The following is a 6,556-nucleotide window of genomic DNA, read 5'->3' on the forward strand; positions in this document are numbered from 1 at the left end:
AACCAATGGTTGATTAACTCTGAAAAAGCCATTCTTTTAATCAGGGCTGGGTAGATGTCTGTAACAGATATTCAGACTAGTAGAGGAAGGAGTATCACAAGTTTGAAGTGAACTTATGCTACATAGTGAGATTCTGCCAAAAATGAAGAATAAAGTAAGAACACATTTCATTTTTTTTTTTTTATCCTGATGCCGCAGAGATGGCTTAGCAGTTACAAGCTCTTACAGATTTCCCTGAGTTTCCCAGGGTAGTCCACTTACAACAACCTTTAACTTTAGCTCTAGGGTATCTGATGCCCTCTTCTAGCTTCAGTGGAGACATGCACACATCACAAACACACACACACACACACACACACACACACACACACACACACACACAGAGAGAGAGAGAGAGAGAGAGAGAGAGAGAGAGAGAGAGAGAGAGAGAGTTAAAATAAATCCTGATGACAAAATAGAAAGACAGAAAGAAATAAACAAAAGAAACAGAAATGTGATTAAAGTTGGACACGGTAGTGCAGTCTTGTAATGTTAGCACTGGAGAGAGGAGATGGAGATTTGGAGCCTGGGATTACAGGGAGCTCTTGTTTAGTGGGAATGGAGCTCAGTAAGGGAGAATGCAAGAGTTCTGAAGAAGGCAATGGCAGCGTTCACATAATAACATGAATGTGCGTGATGCCACTGGATTTGCACTTGGAAACAGTCAGAATGGTAAATACTTAGTGGGAGTGAAAGTGAAGAGACCAGGGTAAGGAAACCGGGAAGGTGAAGTGAGCAGGGAGGACGGACAGACAGCTCTTCCCGTGGGGGCTGGGATCCAGATTGCAAAAGAAGATAACAGATTTGATGTTTTATTTCTCTTTGCACATACACTGTAGCTATGCCCTGTGATGTTTTGAATGAGGATGGTCCTCATAGACTCATGTATTTGAATACTCAGTCCCCAAATGGAGGAACTCTTTGGGAAGGATTAGGAGGTGTGGCCTTGTTGTCTGTGTCACTGGGAGCAAGATTTAAGATTTCAAAAGACTTACTCCATTCTCCCTCCCTGCCCCTCTCTCTCCCTCCCTCTCTCTCCTCTACTATTTGTGCATCAAGATGTGAAGGATGTTAAGCAGTGGATTCTAGCTTTTTTTTTTTTAATGTGCTAGCAGCTCATACAAAAAAAATGTAACCAATGCTCTGCCATTGTATAAAACACACACCTCATAAAGAAGGGTTTTTTTCCTATGTTGTCCACAAAGAAGGGAGAACCCTACAGAATAAGTGTGCACTCTGGGTGCCCTTTCTACATCTGCTTTGCAAAACAGGCATTGTAACAATGTTGGAGATTAAATTATATTTCCCTCCGTATTTTCCTCTTTCCTCAGCCCCATAGTTAACCAGTTTCTTGGGCATAATTATAGGGAAAACTCTATATAGCTTATGACCAGTAGGCTCAGCACTGATTGTAACATAGATTTTACACTTCACAAAATGCAAAGGTTAGCAGAAGGTTAAAGTTTTAATTGTTTAAAACATTGGGAAGTTGGATGTAATCATGCCTACCTGTACTCCCAGAACTGAGCAGACTACAGATCATTAATTTGAGGGCACCCTGGGATACATAGAAAGGGTTTGTCCAAAATAAAATAAAATAAAATGCAAACTAGGAGACTTCACATAAAAGTCTGGTGTTCTGACTTTTCTTTTGTTCTGGAAGGTAGCTGGAACAATCTCCTTTGCCCACCTGGTAACAACTGGCTGAATCACAACTCTAGCTCTCGGGTATATAACTGTCTGTTATTTGGGATAGCTGGTGCCACTGTCATCGCTTTAATCAGCAAAGTCATCATTTGAGAGGAGCTGGCACTCACATGTGTTTGGTGGTGCATTGTGGGAAAGGATGTGTGCAGTTAGGGAAAACAAATACAAGATCAATTCTATCATCAGAGCAGAGCACCACACAAACTGTTTCCCTTAATAACCAGACCCTCTTCTCATGACCCCTATAAAAGGAAGCCCCACATAATAGCATCCTGGAGTGCTCTTACTCCTATGGCCCACTGTCAGTCCTAACAACATGTCCCTCTATAATCTACACTGTCCCTTTGCTCTGAATAAAGTTATCTTGACGCTTTTCAATTCTATTTGAACTCTTATGTTCACTTCTTTGGCTGGTAGAGCATTGGTAGCCAAGGAGCTGCCTTCCACCTTTCTGTGGGGCCTGTTAGTCTACTGTTCTGTAATGAGATGTGAAAGCCATTTCTTAATTGCATCCTTCTAAAATACAAACTTATCTTTCACACACTTATCAATGGATTCCCCATCACATGGGTGCTTGGATACAGGGAGAGCGGCAATATACCAGACAGTTCCTAATGATGTCTCTCTTCTATGCATGAAAAGTACAGATGTGTTGGTCATTATGAACTCTGCCACAGATGGGCAATACTTACCACAGTTCCTCTTTCATTTGCGTTCCTGTGTTGTTCTTAAGAGACATGCCTTTGTGGCTCTATGCCTCTGTCCTAAGGGTGGTGGATAGATCTTAAAGAAGCATAGAAGGAGGCAGATTTTATTTCCAACAAAAAGGATTCCTATTGTATGGGAAAATGTTTAAAATTTAAAACATGTACGTGGGTTCTGGAGAGATTGCTCAGTGGTTAAGAGCACTGACTGACACAGACAAAGTTTGGAGCTGTGATGAAAGGATGGACCATCTAGAGACTGCCATATCCAGGGATCCATCCCATAATCAGCTTCCAAACGCTGCACCATTGCATACACTAGCAAGATTTTGCTGAAAGGACCCAGATATAGCTGGCTCTTGTGAGACTATGCTGGGGCCTAGCAAACACAGAAGTGGATGCTCACAGTCAGCTATTGGATGTATCACAGGGCCCCCAATGGAGGAGCTAGAGAAAGTACCCAAGGAGCTAAAGGGAACTGCAACCCTATAGGTGGAACAACAATATGAACTAACCAATACCTCGGAGCTTTTGTCTCTAGCTGCATATGTATCAAAAGATGGCCTAGTCGGCCATCACTGGAAAGAGAGGCCCATTGGACTTGCAAACTTTATATGCCCCAATACAGGGGAATGCCAGGGCCAAAAGAATGGGAATGGGTGGGTAGGGAAGTGGGGGGGGGTATGGGGGACTTTTGGGATAGCATTGGAAATGTAATTGAGGAAAATACGTAATAAAAAAATATTAAAAAAAAAAAAAGAGCACTGACTGCCCTTCCAGAGGTCCTGAGTTCAATTCCCAGCAACGACATGGTGGCTCACAACCATCCGTAATGAGATCTGATGCCCTCTTCTGGTGTGTCTAAAGACAGCTACAGTGTACTCATACACATAAATAAAAAAATTTAAAACATGTACGTGTTGAGGGACTAAGTGGGATTTTCCTGGGCTGGAAGGAAGGTACACATATCACTGTGTGATCAGATTCCATAAAATATGTTACTAGAAACTGCAGGCCCCCAAGGAGGAATGGCTATATATTAGCATATAGAATGTTAACTATCTGTGTCCCTTATGGGAACTGTATTAGTCAGGGTTCTCTAGAGTTACAGAACTTATAAAATGTCTCTATCTATTAAGGGAATGTCTTGTGATGACTTACACTCTGTAGTCAAACTAACCCAACAATGGGCAGCTGTGAACGGGAAGTCCAAGAATCTAGTGGTTGCTCAGTTCCACAGGGCTAGCTGTTCAAGCTGCTATTATGTAGAAGTAGGTTCCAACAGATGTGCTGGCAAGTAAGTGCAAGCAGGTGAAGATGAGTGAGTTTTCCTTCTTCCAATGTCCCTATGTAGGCTTCCAGCAGAAGGTGTGGCCCAGATTAAAATATGTACTACCACATTTAGATCTGGGACTTGCTTTGTCCCAGGCTGACCTTGAATTTAGAGATCTCCTTGCCTTAGTCTCCTGAGATTAAAGGCGTGTACTACCTTGCCTGGGCCTAAACTTTTCATGGCCACTATACCTCAACATCTCCGTGCCAAGATCCAGGTTAGAAACTTGTGTCATCCAGTCTCAAGATCTAGATCACAGGTGTTCCCTTCAATTCTGGAATGTAGTTTATTCCAGATATAGTCAAGTTGACAAGAAGGAATAGCAATCACAGAGCCCAAGACTAGTAGGAAATTGAGAATAGCATATAAAACTGGACAGTAGAGATAACAGCCAGGTTTCCTGGGACAGAGGGCGAAATCAATGTGTAGTCATTTTCTCTGTCAGTGGGTAGGGAGAAAAGCCCAGCATTGTGCCAGCAGCCTGAAGAATCCTTTCTCCTTAGTGACCTCTGCTCAGATAAAGCCAGATCAGGACAAGTCAGAGTGAAGCAGTTAGTGAGTTTTTTAAATATCTAGACAGAGAGACCATTTGAGAAGGATAATGTCCACTGAGGACAGGGATGTGGGCTTCCAAATATATAGTCACACAGCTGTCTTTTCAGTGGCTGAATGTAGGATTCTGTGGCTTTAAACTACATTGTTCACAGGCTGTAAATTCCAGTAGTTTAAAGGTTCAGCAAAGCTTAGAACTTTTAGTAAAAATTAAAGAAATGAATGAGCTCGTTTAGCTACTTCTCTTAAAGAATTTCCTTTGATAGTGGAACTGTAAGGTGGTTTTTATGAGGTTTATGGTTGTTGAGATTTAGGGATGAGAATTCACACACATGCTGTTTTTACACATTTATCTACTTAATTTTGCAGGGAGGTGCATATGAGCCATGGATCAGGTCATCAGGCTTGGTGGCAGGCACCTATACCCACTGAGTTATCTTTCTGGCCCTACTGACAAGCAAGCTGACTCTAAGGAAGCTGGTGCTGAGAACTGGACCCAGGGCTTCATGAATACTAAGCAAGAGCTCTATCACTGAGCTATATTTTTAACGCTAGCTGGTTGTTTTTAATATCTTTATTTGGGAAAACACACATCATCTCTGTTGACAATTTTGGCCTTGTCAGCTGTGATGAATTTTTTTTACAACTTTTATTACTTTTATTTTATGCATATGGGCGTTTTGTTTGCCCTGAAGTCAGAGGTGGGTGTCAAGTCTCCTGGGACTGGAATTAGAGAAGGTTCTGAGCTACCATGTAGTGGGTCCTGGGAATTAAATTCGGGTCTTTGGAAGAGCAGAAAGTTCTTTAGTTCTCTTAACCACTGACTTGGCTCTCCAGCTCTATATTGAGCTCTTGATCCTCATTCAGCAAACCGCATGCAGTGTGGGAAACTTGATTTTCTTCCCTATCCTTCTATCCTGCCTCATCCCCATTCACTCCCTGGGACTGGACTTGGATTTAGAGCTCAAAGAAAGCAAACACTGTTCTAGTAGATTCTCTCTCTCTCTCTCTCTCTCTCTCTTATTGTTTAAAACCACTATATTACATAAATATATTGTGGGTATAAATATACAATACCCACTCTTCAACCTGTCACTGTACAACTGTCCCAATAAAACTGCCTCCTTTCTGTATAATTCAACAATACCCACTGTATAAATACAGTGGGTATTGTTGAATCTATTTATCTGGTTTAAGGCCTGGGAATGAAACTGTTCATTTATGCAATTTTCTTTTCTTTTTCTCTTTGAAAAATCCCCCCCCCCCACCTTGTTTTTAAAGACCAAGTTGTTGCAGGATATTGGAACACACTGTGAACCCCCAAGTTTGTGTTATTTACTGAAATAACTTGTTCCCAGTGTGGTGTGGTTCATCCCTTAGTAGACACTTTTAATCCCAAACAAGGAAGGGAGTAAAGTTAAAACTAAAAGTTAGTAAACCTAAAAGTAAAGTAAAATTAAAACCAAAAGCTGGTTTGTAGAAGAAAGCAGCCATGTTTGAAAGTGCTGAGTGGCAGACAAAGTGATGAACCAGAGAAAGATTTGACAGAGGAGAATATGTTCAACTCTTACAAGGAGAGGAAAGGAAGCTGCTAAAGAGAGCAGAGAGGAGAGGAGAGGAGAGGAGAGGAGAGGAGAGGAGAGGAGAGGAGAGGAGAGGAGAGGAGAGGAGAGGAGAGGAGAGGAGAGGAGAGGAGAGGAGAGGAGAGAGACTGGGAGGGAGAGAGAAAGGAGGCAGTTTTATCAGGACAGTTGTACAGTGACAGGTTGAAGAGAAAACATGCGAGATACAGGTAAAGACAGAACAAGCCAGAGAATGAGGAGCCAGCAGATCAGAATAGGTTGCCAAGTTAGTAGGAGGCCAAGCAGAGAATTTCAGGAGAGGTTGAGAAAGAAACCAGATAGAATCAGCTGGCTTGAAGAGGAGTTTTGAGCCAGAACAGCGGAGTTGAACCAGCCAACAAGAATTTGGAAAGAGCCAGTAAATGTGAGCTTATTGAGCAGTAAATCTCAGAGGCTGAAAATATTATAGGTTTAGATTAGATTATACAGAGGCCAGAAGCTTCCAGGACTGGGCCTAAGTCAGCAGACTGAGGCAGTTAAGCTCCAGACAACAGTTAAATCAGGTGAATAAAGTTTACCAAGTTCCTTTGTATAGTCCTGGCTGTCCTGGAATTTGCTCTGTAGATCAGGCTGGCCTTGAACTTAAGATAGGCTTACTC

Source organism: Mus caroli, unplaced genomic scaffold, assembly GCF_978045245.1.
Source record: "Mus caroli unplaced genomic scaffold, Mus_caroli_1 scaffold_20, whole genome shotgun sequence".
Lineage (NCBI taxonomy): Eukaryota > Metazoa > Chordata > Mammalia > Rodentia > Muridae > Mus > Mus caroli.